The sequence below is a fragment of the Xyrauchen texanus genome, chromosome 3, assembly GCF_025860055.1.
Source record: "Xyrauchen texanus isolate HMW12.3.18 chromosome 3, RBS_HiC_50CHRs, whole genome shotgun sequence".
NCBI classification, from domain to species: Eukaryota; Metazoa; Chordata; class Actinopteri; order Cypriniformes; family Catostomidae; genus Xyrauchen; species Xyrauchen texanus.
Window position 1 is genome coordinate 14,374,922 of NC_068278.1, and position 20,138 is coordinate 14,395,059.

General features: G+C 45.9%; 1 long non-coding RNA gene across 1 annotated transcript; it reads left to right on the forward strand.

Annotated features, from left to right (window-relative positions):
- The first annotated feature begins 2,975 nt into the window (after positions 1-2,975).
- Positions 2,976-19,842, forward strand: LOC127620745 (uncharacterized). The gene is made up of 4 exons (XR_007967802.1): positions 2,976-3,081; positions 3,761-3,868; positions 4,116-4,229; positions 19,377-19,842. It is a non-coding gene; the product is annotated as an uncharacterized LOC127620745 (long non-coding RNA).
- The last annotated feature ends 296 nt before the right edge of the window (positions 19,843-20,138 follow it).

Genomic DNA, 20,138 nt, shown 5'->3' on the forward strand with positions numbered 1-20,138 from the left:
TTACCTTTCCTAAAATGGAAATAAATACATTTTGACAGGAAAACAGTATATATGGTGTCAAATTTCAGCATTTTCTAAATCTGTGATTAATTAATTAATTCTGTGATTATACAGTATACTTGTGATGAGGGAGGCAAGGAATGAGGATCTACACTTGCCCTGGATCTGCAGCTTCATTAATGTGAAAAATAAACAAGCTAACTCAGAATAAAAGGAAAAGCACAGGGAACCTCAACTCAACTCAACTCAACTAGCACAGAGCACTGAGCATAGACAAAACATTCAAAAACTGACAAAGATAACAGAGAAAACAAGGGCTTATATACACAAGGGAAAATAAGGAACAATCAGGGAATAAAACTACAAGAACTACAAAACTAACACAGGAAACAGGACATTCCAAGATAAAAGCACAAAAACAAAAGACATCAGGGAATATGACAATACTACTTTTAGAGGTATAACTTATATCTAAGCTATATAAGCTGGTCAAAAAAAGTTGTGTCGTTAACATATTTTAATATCACTACATCACTACTTTCAAATTCTTCCATTGCACAAATCTTTTAATACATGGTGGATATTATTGATTGCCCAGTTTAAAGATTTTACCATCAAGAACACTTACCTATTTCTAAAATTTCTAAATATTTCTCAAATATTAGTTTTAATTTATTTATAAATAATAAGTAGTAATAACAATAATAGTTAAAATATGGAGGTGAAAAACATGGATAGTTTTTAATGAATCATGAGTCTAGCACTATTGGTGCTATATATATTTTTTTTATTTTGACAGTATTAAGACTCTTCCACAACCTGAAAACCCTGCAATCCTTCGGCTATATGCCACAGAGATGCACTTGTCTTGAACTCATTCTCATTCAGTGTTCCACTGATATTAGCGAGTAGTGCAGGTATATTCAGGGCCATAGTTCTCCCTAAAAATACCAATATTTTTTGGACTTTATTCACTATACAGCAGCAAAGTCTTGTGGGGATGTGGGTGGTTTAGGGTAGAGATAGGAAGGAAATGACTGTACAATTTGTATGTTATCTAATTGTTGTATGCGTATGTGTGTGAAAGGTTCAGCAAAAAGTATTTTTGTTTCCATGGTTCCCGTTATTTGTTTTTCTTGCAAGGGGCATTGATAAGGTTAGCCATTCAATGCTACTAAATCACAGGGTTTTGGCAGACTGTATTATATCTTTTGAGACTCACCCCATGGTTTGTAACTAAATAAACTCAGCAGAAAATAGAAATGTCCCCTTTTCAGGACACTGTATTTTGGTGTGTTACCCTTCCTGCGGTCTCATCATGACATGACCCTCCAGCATGACAATGCCATCCGCCATACTGCTTGTTCTGTGCATGATTTCCTGCAAGACAGGAATGTCAGTGTTCTGCCATGGCCAGCGAAGAGCCCTGATCTCAGTCCCATTATGTACATCTGGGACCTGATGGATCGGAGGTTGAGGGTGAGGGCCAGAGCCATTCCCCCCAGAAATGTCCAGGAACTTGCAAGTGCCTTGGTGGAAGAGTGGGGTAACATCTCACAGCAAGAACTGGCAAATCTGGTGCAGTCCATGAGAAGGAGATGCACTGCAGTACTTAATGCAGCTGTTGGCCACACCAACTGACTGTTATTATTTATTTTGACCCACCCCCCTTTGTTCAGGGACACATTATAACATTTCTGATAGTCACATGTATGTGAAACTTGTTCAGTTTATGTCATAGTTGTTGAATCTTTTAATATTCATACCAATATTTACACATGTTAAGTTTGCTGAAAATAAAAGCAGGTGAAATTAAGAGGAGGTTTCTTTTTTGCTGAGTTTAGTTGTGTTTTTTACTATTTGTTCACCATTATATCTCCAAATCCAATATCATGTCTTTGTTTTATCCAAATCTTTGTTATATTTCTTGAATACGAGTATACATTAAATTTGGTAAGATGCTCTAGTCTGAAATTATTTTGAATTAGTCATCATATCTGTGCTGTATGTAAACAAATCAATTGTTAATACTTAATATGTTTATTGAGCACAGACTATTTTGTTATGAAGGCAAAAAATCTGTGTTGTCTTGTTGCACTGAACTGTATGCTCTAAACAGGCTTTCTATGTTTTTCTGGTCCTCATTATTTCTGTTACCTGCAAGCTCTTGTGCTGCCATATTAAGTGTCATGTATAATTAGACATGTTCTGAACAACTGTACGTGTGCAGAAATATGCTCCAGAGTGTGTGACGTAATCAAATTGTTGGCAAGCTTCAGTGTCCAAGCTTCACTTCATGGCATATGCCAATGTTGCATAGTCTGAAACAGCCACTTCACCTGATAACTTGTTACTGTTTTTCATGTGATATTGAAGTTGATAAATATAAAAATTAATACCAGTAAAATTAATGGTTTTGTTTGTTTCTTGTGCTTATGGTTTAAAAGAAAATGAATTTATGAATGAGTAATTGTTATTTTAATTGTTTTTAGAATCTTCTCTTTAGTTGCCTTTGGGTCATTGTAAGCTAAATATCTAGGCTGTGATATTACACTTTACATATTATTCCTATGCACTTGTTTACAGGGGTGTAAAGTAACACATTACAAATACTCACATTACTGTAATTAACTACTTTTTCCCAAGAATTGTACTTTTTCAAGTAGTTTAAAATGTTTATACTTTTACATTTACTTGATTATTAAGTGCTGTAACCAGTGGCGATTTTAGGGGGCCACCCCACAACTGATTGGTAGTTCAACATGTTCATCAACACAAGAACGAAGAACCAAGAGAAACGCCTGTCAATCAAATGGCATCAGCCACACTGACCCAGGGTCAGTTTTATATTTCTGACCATTATACTAGTGGTGGGACTGAAGCTGTGTGAGCTGAACCCTGATCAGTGGGGAGGGGCAGGCCGTAGGCGGCCAGGCAGGTGCTGCAGGTCACATGAAGCGAGCACTAGGGCTGGAGTATAACGGTCGGTCAGAAGCATGAAGCTGACACAAGCTAGCGTCTACCTCCAACTTCTAAGGAGTTGACGACGACGATTTGTGGTCAAAAAGAAAGAATTGAGGGGTACGTTCATCTAATCTAACGTTTAATTCATCCCGAATTTCCATCTGAACGTGAAAACATTCATGTAGCATGTTAACAGTAGCTAGGTTAAAGAGTAAGCTAGACCCTACACCACATTCAGCATGTTATCTTGATATCATCATGAAATATGAAATGCCTTGTTTTCTGTTTAATGACGGAGGCGTGTAAAGCGTTTTACAGATATATATGTTCAATAGCTAAAGTTATATATATGACTTATATATATATATATATATATATGGGTAACCTGTGTGTGAAATGGAAGGGGAGTGTGCTGTGACTATACTTTAAGTCTTTACATGAGTTATTTATTTATGAACTCTTTATTTGTATTATTGGTCAATCGGACCAATCAAATCTTCAAAGTTTTATAACTTATTTGACATTTTAAATATGCAGAGGCAGGGCAAATTGCACTTAAATGCCGCAAATGATTTGATTAACTATTTTATTTGGTAATATTCAAAGTACTTGAAGCTTTCAGAACATGTGGCAAATAAACCTTCAAGTAGTTTTAATATAAATCATCACACACACACACACAAATATCCTATCTCCACTGGCAATGCAGAGAGAGAGAGAGAGAGAGAGAGAGAGAGTGTGTACAAAGCAAAAGACATAGAGAAAAGCCTCCAACCTCATGTCTCTTTGTATTCAGTCACTGCAGCTTCAACTTCAGTTGACTGGCCACATTCACAACAGAAAGTTGTGGGAGATGAGTGTGATCCAGGAGTGTCTGGAGCACCACCTGCCTCACATCACAATAGTATGTCAAATTCTGTTGCTCCCTTTTCTGAGTTCCATGAATATTTACTTGTTTTTTGTGCTCATATTTCATTTCATTCACTTTTGCTCAGTGTATTATATTAATTTGCTAATACAGAGCAAACCCACACTTTAGCATACACAATATTAATTTTTCAATACAGAACATAAAAATTTACAGGAAGAAAAGTCACATCAATGTGTCCATGAGCAAACTATGAATGTGATGATTATTTTTATCTCTTCAGGTTCTTCATCTAGTGGGGAAAGTGATTCTAATGACATTACAAGAGGTGATGTTGACACCATTGATGAAGAGGTTCTTCAGGCTATAAAAGCACATGCTTCACCCAGACCTCAGGGTATGTTTTTCTTTTAATCTTTCAGTCTAAACAACATTATTATTATTTTTTATTATTATTATTAGCATTGAGGCTAGAAGAGCTAAGTCACGTGACATGGACATGTTTATCCAACTTTTTGCTAGCCATCACCAAAACAGTAGAATTAATCTGATTTCAAAATGGATTTATACAATGGATTATGGTTCTTGTAAAAGCATTTAAGAAGGAAAATTAAGCAAGAGCATATTATAAACCTCATATTGTTCTTGAGATTAAAATTTGCAGAACATAACTTGAAAGTCCATTCTTTATAAGATTTCCTCACAAGGTTATCTGTTATGAATTATAAGATTAATTATTAGATTAAGATACAAGATTAATATAAGATGAATTAACTATAAGGCAATTTGGTGAAAATTATACTGGAATTTTGTTCTTTTGACTAGATTGATTTGTTTTAATTTAACCACAAGAAGGCACCTCAGCATACCGTTTGGTTACGTATGTAACCTCCATTCCCCGAGGGAGGGAACGACACGTTGTGTCGGAGAAGCGACACTAGGGGTCTCTCTTGAGCGCCGATATTCACCTCTGATCTATGAAAAAAGGCCAATGAGAGTTGGCAGCCGGTATTTGCATGTCCTGCCCCCGGACATACGGGTATTTAAGCGGCGCAAATACGGGAGTTCATTCAGGATTTTTCTGAGGAGCCGGAAATGGTCCGGCCACAACAGTGGCTCGGTTCAGCAACATGACGGAGGAAAGACACAACATGTCGTTCCCTCCCTCGGGGAACGGAGGTTACATACGTAACCAAACGTTCCCTTCTGTCGCTCTCTCCACGTTGTGTCGGAGAAGCGACACTAGGGGACCCATTCCAATCTTGCCATGTGCTGAACCGTGTAACGTGAACCGCCGATACAGAGGCGGGCAGGGATTTCATCCAGTGCCGCGCATCGTCTGTACCTGGCTGCACGCACTCTTCCCCAATGCCCCATAAGAACATCGGAATCCTTCTAGTTACCCTGGGAGGGGAACAAGGCGATGTTTGCCAACATGGGAACGGGCCAGCCTGGCTGGGCCTCTTTTCTCTCTATGTTTCTCGCATAGAGCAATCACGGCCGGGCCCTTACACGCATATAGGGAAGGGGTCTTACCCAGACCCTGCGGAGACCACACCTGCCCTTTTTCTTGGGGAGGAAAAGTGGTAGACACGTTACACAGCCGTCTTAGGGCTCGTGTGGAAAGTATGGTGCGGTGGTAGATCCAGCCTCGAAAGGGGGGAGTTGTTACAGCACGGCGACCGGGGCAGCTGTAACTGCCTAAGGGAGACATGGGGGTCCGCTCGTAAGGGGACAGAACCGTGGAATTACACACAGGGGGAGTCCGCGCAGGAGGCCTTACCTGTGGAGCACCTATACCAGTACAGGGTAGCCATCAGGGTACCCGCAGAGGCTTGGGTCGGCGAGTTCCTCCGCTGAACCGCGGACCCGGAGGGCTGGGGAGGAATCGACCAGGGGCCCGACTCGGAGTGGGGTGCCCTGGGAAGAAGGCACACTACCTTGATGTCAGGAAAAGGGCGCTGGGCGCAAGCGATCCACCCGGCCGGTCGGTCTACGTGTTACCAAGTTCTACGGGCTCGGACCTGAGAAAACACGAGACGCAACCGCCTCAACGCGGAGGATGTAAAACCTCGCGAAGGTGTTGGGTGTTGCCCAACCCGCGGCTCTACAGATGTCTGCTAGGGAGGTGCCCTTGGCCAGTGCCCACGCCAGTGCCCACGAGGACGCAACAACCTTTGTTGATTGAGCTCGACCCAGTGGGCGAGCCTCTGTTTGGAGACGGCATTCCCTTTCTGCTGTCCCCCAAAGCAGACAAAGAGCTGCTCAGAGCGTCTGGTGCTCTGTGTGCGGTCCAGGTAAATGCGCAGGGCGCGCACTGGACATAGCAACGAAAGGGCTGGGTCTGCCTCCTCCCGGGGCAGCGCTTGCAGGTTCGCTACCTGATCTCGGAAGGGTGTGGTAGGAACTTTGGGCACATAGCCCGGTCGCGGTCTTAGGATCACAGACGTATCTGCCGGACCGAACTCCAGGCAAGTGTCGCTGACAGAGAACGCTTGCAGGTCCCCGACCCTTTTGATAAAGGCGAGCGCGATCAGCAGGGCCGTCTTGACAGAGAGGGCCCTGAGACCAATTGATTCAAGCGGCTCGAAGGGAGGTCTCTGGAGTCCTGCCAAGACTACCGAGAGATCCCAGAAGGGAACTAGGCCTGGCAGGGAGGGATTCAACCTCCGGGCGCCTCTCAGGAACCTGAGGATCAGGTCGTGCTTACCCAAAGACTTGCCGTCTACAGGATCGTGGTGGGCGGCAATATACACCTTGAGGGTGGACGGGGACAGCCTCCTGTCCAGCCTCTCCTGTAGGAACAGGAGCACTGACTTGATCGCACATCTCTGCGGGTCTTCAGTTTGGGAAGAACACCAATCTGCGAACAAGCGCCACTTTAGGGCGTAAAGGTGCCTGGTAGAGGGGGCTCTGGCTTGGTTGATTGTATTCACAACGGTCGCCGGTAAGCCGGCTAGCTCTTCCGCATCCCGTCCAGGGACCAGACGTGGAGGTTCCAGAGGTCTGGGCGCGGGTGCCAGAGCGTGCCCCGTCCCTGAGAGAGGAGGTCCTTTCTCAGGGGAATTTGCCAGGGAGGAGCTGTCGCAAGAAGTCTGAGTTCCGAGAACCAAGTCCGAGTGGGCCAGTAGGGGGCCACTGACGTGACTTGCTCCTCGTCCTCCCTGACCTTGCACAGCACCGGTGCAAGAAGGCTCACTGGGGGAAATGCGTACTTGCGCAGCCCCGAGGGCCAGCTGTGTGCCAGCGCGTCTGTCCCAAGGGGAGCCTCTGTTAGGGCGTACCAGAGCGGGCAGTGGGAGGTTTCCTGGGAGGCGAACAGGTCTACCTGGGCCTTGCCAAACCGTTCCCTTATCAGCTGGACCGACTGGGGGTGAAGCCTCCACTCCCCGCCGGGCAGGCGTTGTCGTGGTAGCGCGTCCGCTACGACGTTGAGCTTGCCGGGGAAGTGAGTGGCACGCAGCGACTTGAGTCTGGCTCCATAGGAGGAGATGGCGGGCGAGTTGTGACATGTGGCGGGAGCGTACGCCGCCTTGGCGATTTATGTACGCCACCACCGTGGTGCTGTCCGATCTCACGAGGACATGTTTGTCCCGAACTAACAGGAGGACCTTCCTGAGAGCAAGAAGGACGGCCAGCAACTCCAGGCAATTGATGTGCCAACGCAGCGGGGCTCCTTTCCAATGGCCTGCTGCTGCGTGCCCGCTGCACACGGCACCCCACCTGGACCGGGAGGCGTCGGTTGTGACCAGAACGCCTCGGGACACCTGCTGCAGGGGCACTCCTGCCCATAAAAAGCAGAGGTCTGTCCAGGGTCGGAGCGTTTTGAGGCAGGCGGGGGTGAACCTTACCCGATGGTTTTAGAGGGACCACTGTGCCTGGCTTGAAGGAAGCGAGGCAGTCCAGCACCGACTGAGCACGCTCACTCGTGAGACGTTCTGTCATTGAGACTGAGTCTAACTCCAACCCGAGAAAAGAGATGCTCTGAACCGGAGTGAGCTTGCTCTTTTCCCAGTTGACCTGAAGCCCCAAACGGCTGAGGTGCTGGAGCACCTGGTCTCTGTGGATGCCGGCTACTCGTAGCGGGGCAAGGGCCTTCGTGAAGACGCGAGGGGACAGAGACAGGCCGAAGGGGAGGACTTTGTACTGAAACGCCTGGCCATCGAACTCGAACCGTAAGAAGGGTCGGTGTCGTGGCAGAATTGAGACGTGGAAGTACGCGTCCTTCAGGTCTACCGCCGCGAACCAATCTAGATGCTGAACGCCAGCCAGAATATTTCTCTGCGTGAGCATTTTGAACGGGAGTTTTAACAAGGCCCGATTGAAAACTCGCAGGTCCAGGATTGGTCGTAAGCCGCCGCCTTTCTTTTGGGTACAATGAAGTAAGGGCTGTAGAAACCCTTCCTCATTTCCGTTGGAGGGACGGGCTCTACCGCGCCCTTGGCTAAGAGGGTCGCGATTTCCGTGCGCAGGGAACTGGCATGCTCGCCGTGTACTGCGGAAAAGCGGACGCCACTGAAGCCACGCTTCCCAGCTCTGCGCTAGGGGCACCAAAGGGACGAGTATTTTGGACGTACCCGGCGGGGCCTCGCAGCGGGGCGGAACAGGTAGTGCAGCGTCGGGCGGCTTCGTTGCGGCCTGAGGCTGAGGTGCTGAGAATAGACTCAAAGCACTTACCTTGTTCCAGGGGGAGGGGGCGGGTTCGTGACTGAGGAGGAGATTTGATGCTGGCGTCCTCTGGACTCGTCTCGTCCGGGGGACAGTCGTGGGCAGGTGGAAGGCGGGATCGCCGCGTCCGGTGTACCAGGACTGTCGTAATCTGAAAGCAGATTGCCGTGAGAATGGCATTTGCGGGCCAGGTGACCCAGAGGCAAAGGAAATAGCTCTTTTATTGAGAATGTGGGTACCACAGCCCCCGTCAAGGGGTGTGGCAAATGAAAAAACAAAGGATTCTCCACCCGGCCCTCCACCAGGGGACGGAGCGGTCTTCGGGGTTCGTGAAACAGGGGGCGTACGCCGCCTGCGGGGTGCTCGGCGCTGGGGCTGAGAGCTGGGCCCGGGTTGGGGTGGAGCAGGAGCTGGTTTCTTCGCCGCAGGGGGGCGCCCTCGGCGAGCAGACGGGGGGGGAGACAGGTGCGTCCAGGAAGCGGTTCTTGTCAGCCTCACGCATCTCGACCAGATTGAGACAGAGATGGCGTTCCTGGACCACTAGGGTGGCCATCGCCTGTCCGAGTGCCTGCGCTGTGGCCTTCATCACTCTCAGGGCGAGGTCAGTCGCTGAGCGCAGTTCCTACAGCACATCAGGATCAGGTCCACCCCCGTGCATGCTTCTGAGTGCTTTGGCCTGGTGGACTTGCAGGAGGGCCATCGCATGCAGGGCGGAGGCAGCGCGTCCAGCCACACTGTAGGCCTTCGCGTTGAGCGAGGTTGTTGTCCTACAGGGCTTAGATGGGAGTACGGGGCGGCCGCGCAAGGAGGTAGGGCTACCGGGGCATAGATGGTACGCAACTGCCCTATCAACCTGGGGAAATCGTCCCGTATCTGTGGCGCTCTCCGCCGTCGAGGGTGGTGAGAGTGGAGTGGGTGGCACCTAGACGAGCGGAGAGCGGGGCTCTCCACGTAGACGTCAGCTCGTCATGCACCTCCGGGAAAAACGGGACCGGGGCATGCGAGGCCGCGAACGGTGCGCTGCCCCCAGGAACCAGTCATCCAACCGTGAAGGCTGTGGGGAGGATGGAGGGTTCCAATCCAACCCCACGCTCGTGGCGGCCCGGGAAAGCATGTCAGACATCTGAGCGTCGGCCTCAGCCTGGGCCTGCTGGCCCGAAGGCGGCAGTCCAGGGGAGTCCTCGTCATCAGACATCACACTCTCCGATGCAGCGGCGAGCTCATCTGCTTCGGGCTCGGGAGGATAGACAGCCAGGCCGTGAGGCAAGCCGCTATCGCCGCGAGCATGGACTGGGACCAGCGAGCGTGTCGGGGAACGGGAGGTTCGCGGGGGGCTACCCGGCGAAACTGCTGCCGCTGCCGCCCCCAAATCGCCCCCAGTGCCAACCGCATCACCCTCAATCCCGTGGGAGGAAGGAGCAATCCGGGGTGCGGCTGGGGTGGCTTGCTTTCTGTTGAAAGCAAGCCGCGACTGCAACGTGGTCATGCTCATGTTCTCGCAGTGAGAACATGAGCCATCCACAAACGCCGCCTCGGTGTGATCGCGGCCCAAACACACGAGACAGCGCCTGTGGCCGTCTGAAGCGGAGAGGCTTCTACCGCATCCAGGAACAACACAGGGGCGGAAGGGCATCTTGAAAAAGACGTGTCCTTAAAAGGACGTTCAACGCCGCTGTGTTTGCTCTTTTAGAGGAATTTACTCTTTTAAAGGAAATTTACTCTTTTAATACACTGTGTGTGTGTGTGTGTGTGTGTCTGCGCTGCCGAAGCGCTCAGGGGCAACAATGCACGCCGTGCAAAGTAGGAGAAAGCCGCTGTTGTGCGCCGTCAAATCCAACAGCATGCAGATCGTCAGAGGAAACAGGAACGTTAGTGGTGTGTAACTCGCAGCAAACTGCAGACAGACCATCGGCTCCGAAGAAATTTTCTGAATGAACTCCCGTATTTGCGCCGCTTAAATACCCGTATGTCCGGGGGCGGGACATGCAAATACCGGCTGCCAACTCTCATTGGCCTTTTTTCATAGATCAGAGGTGGATATCGGCGCTCAAGAGAGACCCCTAGTGTCGCTTCTCCAACACAACGTGGAGAGAGCGACAGAAGGGGAACTGATGTTATATGCAGATTAATTGTCTACAATGAGAATAGCTCTTAAAAATGTGTAGCTGACTTTTCCTAAACAATTACTGATTTAAAAATGGATGTTATGTTAAAATAACCAGAGATTCCCAGAAACTGTAATAGGTTGAAATAGAACAGGAATCGAAAACTGAAAAATGTCAAAACAACAGTTGAATATTGAACAACATATTGAATACAAACAATCCAGTGAATGCTAACATGAGTTTTAGAATTCATTTATTCTACACGTGTAAAGCAATGCGATATTTACACATTTTAATCATGAGCCATTCATAAAGTTTCTCCCGGTATCGCCACCCCACGCTAGGTCTGTGCCCCCTCTTGGCCACCCCAGTAAAAATGTCCTGGATACGCCACTGGCTGTAACTGTACTTTTACTGCACTATTTTCCCACCGTCTGTGCTTGCTAATTCCCTGTCCTGATTTTATTTTTATCTTTCAACATGATTGGCTAGGGAGAGTCACATGACTCCCATCCAATCAAATCACACGTAAAAAATTTGAACAGCAGCTGCAGATCTGACACCAACTGTTATGTATGTGGAGAATGCCTCAAGCATAGTTTATAGCTCAACAACACAGCAGCCCTTGAAAGGGATTTTTGAAGTAAAAAAGCCAATTGCATGATCGTGTCATGTGAGTTCCCCGTCTGTCGCTCACTTCGACGTTGTGTCGAAGAAACGACACTAGGGGTTTCTCTTGAGAGCCTTTTGCATCTCTGATCTGAGAAATTGGCAGACAGAATTTGCGTGTATGCAGTGAGCTGCGAGTTACACACTGTTCCTCCCATCTCTGAGTGCGATTGCTGTTGGATCTACGGCGCATATAAGCAGCTTTCTCCCTTCTCTGCACGGCAGTGCAGTTTACCCCCTGGGCGCTTCGACAGCGCAGTAAAAGAGTTATTTCTCTAAAAGAGCATTATGCACAGTTGGCGTTGAACGTCCTTTTCAGGATGTGTCTTTATTAAGATGCCCTTCTGCCCCTGTGTAGTTCCTGGATACGGTAGAGTGCTCTTCGCTCCTGACGACCACAGGCGCTGTCTCGTGTGTCTGGGCAGCGATCACACCGAGGCAGCGTTTGTGAATGGCTCATGTTCTCACTGCGAGAACATGACCATGGCAACGTTGTGGTCACAACTCCAGCCGCCCCCCACGTCGCTGCTTCTTCCCACGGGATTGAGGACAACCCGGCTGGCGATGGAGGCGATTTGAGGATTGCAGCGGGCTTGGTTTCGCCGGGTACGTCCCCACGAACCCCCCGACATGCTTGTTGACTTCTGTCCGGGCTCGAGTCAGTGCTTTCATTCTTGCAGGAGAGGTTGGAGGGGAGGCTGTCCCCCTCCACCTTGAAGGTGTATGTAGCTGCTATCGTGGCCCACCATGACACAGTAGATGGCAGGTTTTTGGGTAAGCATGACTTAATTATCAGGTTCCTAAGAGGCGCCCGGAGGAAAAACCCCCCTGGCCGAGCCTGTTCCCCTCCTGGGATCTCTCAGTGGTCCTCTCGGGCCTTCAGAGACCCTCCTTCGAGCCGCTAGAATCAGACGGAATCAGGGCGCTCTCCTTGAAGACGGCCCTCCTGATCGCGCTCGCCTCCATCAAAAGGTTCGGGGACCTGCAAGCGTTCTCTGTCAGCGACACCTGCCTGGATTTTGGTCCGGCAGACACTCACGTGATCCTAAGACCGCGATCGGGCTACGTGCCCAAGGTTCCTACCACTCCCTTCAGGGACAAGTTAGTGAACTTGCAAGCGCTGCCCGGGAGGAGGCAGGCCCAGCCCCTTCGTTGCTGTGTCCGGTACGTGCTTTGCGTATCTACTTGGACCGCACGCAGAGCTTTAGACGTTCTGAGCAGCTCTGTCTGCTTTGGTGGACAGCGGAAAGGGAAGGCTGTCTCCAAACAGAGGCTTTCCCACTGGGTAGTGGACGCCATACGTTGGCCTATCACACCCAAGCCGTGCCCCCCGCTCTTGCGGGTCCGACCACACGCAACAAGAAGTGTTGCATCCTCATGGGCACTGGTCAGGGGCACCTCCCTAGCAGACATAGGCAGAGCAGCGAGTTGGGCAACACACAATACCTTTGCGAGGTTTTACAATCTCAGGGTTGAGTCTGTTTCGTCCCGTGTTTTCTCAGGTCCGATCCAGTAGAACTCGGTACACTGACAAACTGCCCGGTTTCAGCGGAGGAATTCGCAGACCATACCAATGCGGTTACTCCATTTACCCTGTACTGGAATAGGTGCTCCACAGGATGGGCTCCCACATGGACTTTTCCCCCTGTGTGTATTTTCCGCGGCACGGTCCCCTTGCGAGCGGACCCGCGTCTCCCTTGGGCAGTCCTCACGGACCCCCGGTAGCCGTGTTTGTAGCAACCCCCCACCCCCCAATGAGGTAGGATCTACCACCGCGTCATTCTCCACATGTGACCTAAAAGCCCATGTGATGTATTTCACCACTCTTTACCTCCCCCAGTCTGGGCAGGTGTGGTCTCCGCAGGGTCTTTCCCCCCCGAAAGAAAAGGAAAACGGGAAAGATCACCTTCACCCAAGGGTATGATAGCGTTAAGATGGCCCCAGCAGCTTTAACTCTATGCGAGAAGCATGGCGTGATTTAAATTAGACCCCCTAGTTTCACTTCTTCGACACAGCGTCGAAGTGAGCGACAGATGGGGAACGTCTAGGTTACGGATGTAACCTCCGTTCCCTGGTGGAGGGAACGAGACGTTGTGTCCTCCTGGCCACATCGCTGAACTGAGCTACTGTTGCAGCTGAACCTCATTGTCGGCTCCTCAGAAAAATCCTGAATGAAACAGATGCATTTCCCTCCCTTTAGACCCGTATGTCCGGGGGCGGGACATGCAAATTCTGTCTGCCAGATTCTATCTCTCATATATCAGAGATGCAAAAGGCTCTCAAGAGAGATCCCTAGTGTTGCTTCTTCGACACAATGTCTCTTTCCCTCCATCAAGGAATGGCGGTTACATCCGTAACATAGACGTTTATCTTGCTCAAGCCAGATATCAGCATTAATCCTGCCTCTAATTTGAAAAAACATATCGAGGTAAATTTCATATTTCTGCTAACTAGATTCTGTGTGTCTATAATGTAGCCTGTAATTTATCTGTCTATCACTTAGATTATTGGGCTGCTGTTAGAGATTAATGCAATGTTATTAATAGGGCTGGGCAATAAAATGATCTAGATGTTTTTCTGAAAAAGAGAGATGTCCTAGATCAAACTTTTGAGTAGTTCCCTTTACAAAAAGCTTCACTACGATGCTGCGCTGCTAAGCGCTACGGGGAACAACTCTAGCTGTGAACCGAGCTGAAATAGTGTGTGTAACACGTCAATGAACATTGACCGGAATTTATAGCATCGGCTGATGTAATCATTAGATGCACCTGCGGCCAGGCTATAAATGGATACGTCACCAGGTGTCGTCAGAAACTCTTTTTTCAGAGCGATTCTGTTTCTGTGTGTTTCACAAACCCTGTCAAAACTTTCTTTCCTCTGTATATATATATATATATATATTTCTAAAAAAGAAAGAAAAAAATAGAGAATGACTGAAAGCCGCAAACGGTGCGTGTTCCCCTCTTCTCGCTCTATAGCTGAAGACGACACACATCAGTTTTTGCTTGGGGGTAAGAGCATGCTGCTCTCGCGTTGCAGCTGGACGGGTGCGAGCACTGCGATTTGCTTTAACAGGCAGAGTGCGTCGTGCTCGCCTCGCTTGCTTCCGGGAGTCAGCACACACGAAAAAAAAAGATTGTTCGTGGGGCTCTTGCATGGATTTGGCTGAGGAGCAGAGACGGGTTGTTTCCTTCCTCTCACTTTCTCCCCAAACCCAGCTGGTCCTTCACATGATCTCGAAGCACGTTCCGACGCTTCTTCGGATCATGAGGTGGATCGCGATTCTCTTAGCCTCTTACATAAATCATCAAGGAGATCCACGTTCTTGTCAGCTGTATTTCTGACACGTCGGATTCTCCTTAGGGCCCAGGGTAAGCTCCTGTCACTCAGGTCAGTTATATCCCTGGATGCCCGTATATGGGAGCAGATTTACGGTCCAGACAGAAAATACCAACGGGGAAGTTAAGAACTCCACCCTAAGGTAGTAGTTGCCCAGAGTTCGCCAGCAAGGGTTTTTGCCTCTTACTGATAGCACCGCGATGGCCGAACAGGGCTTGGTTCTCGGAGCTAATCTCTTCTCTCGACGGCTCGCCTTGGGCGATTCCGAACAGGAAGGATCTTCTATCTCAGGCACAGGGCAATATTTCATCCCTGCTCCGAATTGTGGAATCTTTCATGTTTGGCCCCTAAGGGTACCAAATGAGTTTCACAGGGTTTTCTCTTGAGAGTATCGAGACCATTTCAAATGCTAGGGCTCCCTCCACTTGGAACTGATCTGGGTAGATTTTACAGGGCAGAAGAGGACATCTTCGCCTCTGTTGATAGCACAATGTCTCCTCTACTTCTCCCCGAGTCACCCAGTCCCCCCCCCCCACTACTAGTAGTAACGCATACATAGCACAAATGCGCCTGCTAAAGTTCTTATTACAGAACCAGCTTACTGCCAGTTTGCTTCAGTTCTGGATTTTCTGTAGAAAGAACTGTCAGCGGGCACTTGCCTCGCCACTGCCAGGTTCTATGTGGCCACTGCGGTTTGCCACGGCTTGGTGGGCGGGGTGCCCTCAAAGAGGCATCCTCGTTATTGCCCGGGCCTACGAGGTGCGCGGTCAAGCTTCGCCAGTAGGTTTTAGGTCGCACTCTACCAGAGGGCTCTCCTCCTCTAAAACCTTGGCTAGAGGTCTCCCTCTGCAGCAAGTTTGTGATGCGGCAGGTTGTCCTCTCCGCCCACATTCATTAGATTTATATAGTTTGGATGTTTTGCCACTCCGGGCTCTTATGCCCTTGAGTCGACATCTCAAGTTCATGTCTGGACAAGTTTGTGATGCAGCAGGCTGGTCCTCTCCGCTCACATTCATCAGTTTTTATGACAAGTTTGTGTTGCGATAGGGTTCTCTTCGCACACATTCATCGAACTTTATGGGTTAGATGCTTTGCTACTCCGGGCTCTTATGCCCTTGAGTGGACATCTCAGCTCATGCCTGAACAAGTTTGTGATGCGGCAGGCTGGTCCTCTCCACGCACATTCATCAAAATTGAATGGTTTAGATGTTTATGCTACTCCGGGCTCTTATGCCCTTGAGTCGACATCTCAAGCTCATGTCTGAGACCTCTCGCATTTTTGTGAGTACACTGCACAACCGTAGGGGTCCGGACAGCCCCAAGTGCGGCGGCGTGGGTATTGCGTACCCCGTAGCGCTTAGCAGCGCAGCATCGTAGTGAAGCTTTTTGTAAAGGGAACGTCTCGGGTTACATGTGTAAACCTTGTTCCCTGAAAAAAGCGGAACGAGATGCTGCGCTGCTTTGCCGCACTGAGACGTCCCAGGACTGCTCTTCAAAAAGAAGTATCTGATGACACCTGGTGACGTATCCATTTATAGCCTGGCTGCAGGTGCATCTAATGATTACATCAGCCAAGGCTATAAATTCCGGTCAATGTTCATTGACACACACTATTTCAGCTCGGTTCACAGCTAGAGTTGTTCCCCGTAGCGCTTAGCAGCGCAGCATCTTGTTCCGCTTTTTTCAGGGAACAAGGGTTACACATGTAACCCTAGACGTGTTCTATATTTATGTTCTACATCTAGAACAGGGGTGTTCATTACAACGATTGTGATAGCAAGAGCACCACTGGTTGGTTGATCTAGATAAAATATAAAAGATTTACTTTTTATTTCCTGATCTCTGTAGATGCATGTTGTTCGATTGACAGGTAGCTAATGTTTGAGCGCTAATGCGGTTATGCACCTAAATTGTCAAAAACACTTTATTATTCCGCCAATGCCCGTCTTGGTGAGGATTTAATGTAAACGCAGTCATTTATGTCTAAAGTGAATTTAAACAGTTGGACAAAAAGCATATTTGCATCAAAATGTTGGCGTTGAAGTGAACATGTAACCGAATTGGGCACTCTCTAGCAGGCTATGTCATATAAAGGCTATTAAATCAAACAACATTATCAAGGAAATGAGAAAACCACTCACTACTTTTGGCTGAATAACTTGAGTAGCTTTAAAAGTATTAATGTAATTAAAAAAACCGTGACAGTTTTAAATAATATTGTTAGTTTTTTAATAATACTAACCCCTGATGTAGAGAGTGTGTTAATTGGTATAATACATTACCAGGAAAGTAGAGATGATAAAATAATTTATAATTATGCTGAGCCTTTATAAATTATAATTTGCAGAGCAATCCTTCAGAAACTTCATAAAATTGTGCATCATGCATTAGATTGAGAACACATATTGCTGGGCTTAAAAAGACATATTTTACAATTAAAATTAAAATTGTATTCCTTTTTAAGCGTGATCCCTATACCAAACAATTTTTCCCGTGCCTGCTCAACCTCCACTATTGTGCAGGACATGACGTGCCAAGTGATCCTGCTTATTTAGCTCTTTTTTGCATTTCTTGCATTGTTTGAACATGTTTTATGCAGAACAATAACTCGCTCTGTCGGCATTAAGGGAAATTTAGACACTACACATAAACTGATTTTAATTAAATTGTTTCATACATTATGATTTAAAATGGTGATCAGTGCATTGAAAATAACTATTTAATCTGTATATCTGTTGTCATGTCTCCCTTTTATTTGGAATCAGATTCATGTAGTGTTTATTATAGATAAGTGATGTATTTTAAAAGTTGGCATAGGTTTTGCAATACTCAATACTCACTTTCTCATGAGTACTTTTAAATTAGCTACTCTTTTATCCTTATTTGAGTAGTTTTAAGGACAGCTACTTTTACTGTACTTACACTACATTTTTTGGGAAGTAAAAGTACTTCTTCTTGAGTATGATTTTTCAGTACTCTTTCCACCCCTGCTTGTTTAAATATACACAAGGGCTTTTCATACTACACATCTCTGGGTTCAAATAAAACGTTTTTAGCTATACATGACATAATAGAGTGAAGAGAAATGCATATTTTATTCACTTTAATGTCTGGGATAAAGGAATATGGGTTTAAAACAAGTTAAGCTCAATCAGCAGCATTTGTGGCATAATGTCGATTACAATGACTTTAAATGTTAAAATACTCACTGTCTCAAAAGTATAGCCTCAAGACATAAACAATTTGTGTTCAAATGATTTAAGTGTGATTAAAACTACTTACATGTAGTTATGTAAGTAGTTCATGATTAAAGTTATTGCCAATTTTACAACTTTATTGCCATGACGGCGTAACAGCTTAAACCATAAAACCACATTAGAAATTACGTCAAATAATAAACAAGTTTTAACAGAAGAATTAATTGTAAGTGCTTTTATAAAATTAGAAGCTTCACATTTATGCCCTTAAAAGAAAGTTCTCTCATAATTCACTTACCCTCGTGCCATCTCAAATGTGTATGACTTTTTTCTTCAGCAGAACACAAATGGACAATTTCTGAAGGATTTTTTAAGAACGGGTGCCAATATTTTGAAGCTCCAAAAATCACATAGGTCAGCATAAAAGTAATCCATACGACTCTAGTGTTTTAATCCATGTCTTCAGAAGTGATATGATAGGTGTGAGTGAGAAACAGATCAATATTTTAGTCAATGTTTACTATAAATTCTACTTTCTGCTCAGTCAATTCACTTTCACATACTACTTCTTATGTTTTTGGTGATTCACATTCTTTTTGCATATGCCCCTTACTGGGCAGGGAGGAGAAATTCTAGCAAAAATGGACTTAAAAATTGATCTGTTTCTCACCTACACCTATCATATTGATATAGATTTAACCACCGGAGTCCTATGGAATACTTGTGTGCTGTATTTCTGTGCTTTTTGGAGCTTGAAAATGTTGGCACCGCTTAACTTGCATTGCACGGACCTACAGAGCTGAAATATTCTTCTTTTTTTTGGTAAAACTTTAAACCCTCCAAAAATTGGTTTATTTCACTTCCAATGTAAGTATTTCAATGTTCTTTTTTTTTTTTTAAAGAATAGAAGGGAGAAGTCAAAATATTTTTTTGTTGTAATCAACATTGTCACAAATGCTGTTGATTGAGCTTAACTTGTATTGAACCTGAATAGTTCTTTAAGGGCAGTTTTAACCCTGAACTAAGCAATGTTTATTTATAATTTTCTTTAAAGCACAAGTTTTAACTATGGGTTATGAAACCCTCCACTGGGCTGGATTAACACCACTTTTCCAGTGCTAACCTTAAATTGCTGTTCTGAATTATACAGTGTTAAACATTGTGGTGCTAGAATGTTACAGCTAGTTGTTCAGCTAAACAATGCTTTCCTTATTAAATATGATTAGACTTACACTGTACAGTTGCAGAAACGTTCACGCACTTTTAGTTTCGTTTAGCATTTAAGAGAAAAAGTAAAAAATGTCTAATAGCGAGGGCAAACATTTTGACTGAAGCTTTTCAGAAGACTAAAAACAACCAGAATGGATTTTGTGAGCAACTCAAATGGTCTAGGAGTTATTTGCTGGATTTGACTAATGTTATTAACCTTGAAAATATGCTAATGCTATAAGACCATTAACCCAATGTATACAAATGTACAGTGTGGAAAAATGGAACAAATTTGAAATGTTAAAATAAAATATTTGAAATGGAGAATAACTGTTCCCTATTTAATTCTCATTCCAGGATACCACTAAATGAAGGACTAAAATGAAGTCCACCTTTTGAAATTGTGCACAAACATGCCACACTCCACAGTACCCACAAAGAACTTTTACCCTCCCAGGACTCTGTTTCAACTTACTCTATAACTCCCAAAAGCCTTTCTGAAGCATTGTACTACCACTCCACTGGAACAGCTGCATTCCCTGGTGTAAAATGTACAGTGGCCCAAATATGTGTTTGAACATGTAAGCCTCATTTAATAATGTATGAATTTTGTTGAATTATAGATAACAAAATATCAAAACAAGCTGCATTTATGTTAAAGCAAAAACACACTTGTAAAGCAAGCCATTTCACAAAAATAACTTAATTGCATCTTAAATGATAAAACAATGAATATACTGTACAAAATGAGGAGAAAAATATCTGGACACTTTCTGGTTTTTAAATGAACTGTAAGTGTAGCATGCAGTTAATGTGATGAACTACACCTGTGCCATTCTGCTTTATGTTTTTGTTTTCTATCCAAGCAAATTCATTGAATTTTATTTAAGTGTTAAAATAAATGAAAATAAATAAAATATAAATCTGTATGCTAAATAGAATATTTTGTAGCGTACAATACAACACAGAAGTTTTCACCTTTTAAAGGAATATTCCAGGTTCAATTCAAGTTAAGCTCAATTGACTGCATTTGTGCTATAATGTTGATTATAACAAAAATGTATTTAGCCATCCCGCTTTCCCTTACGAGGGAACTCGCGATGCGTCGATGACGCTTTG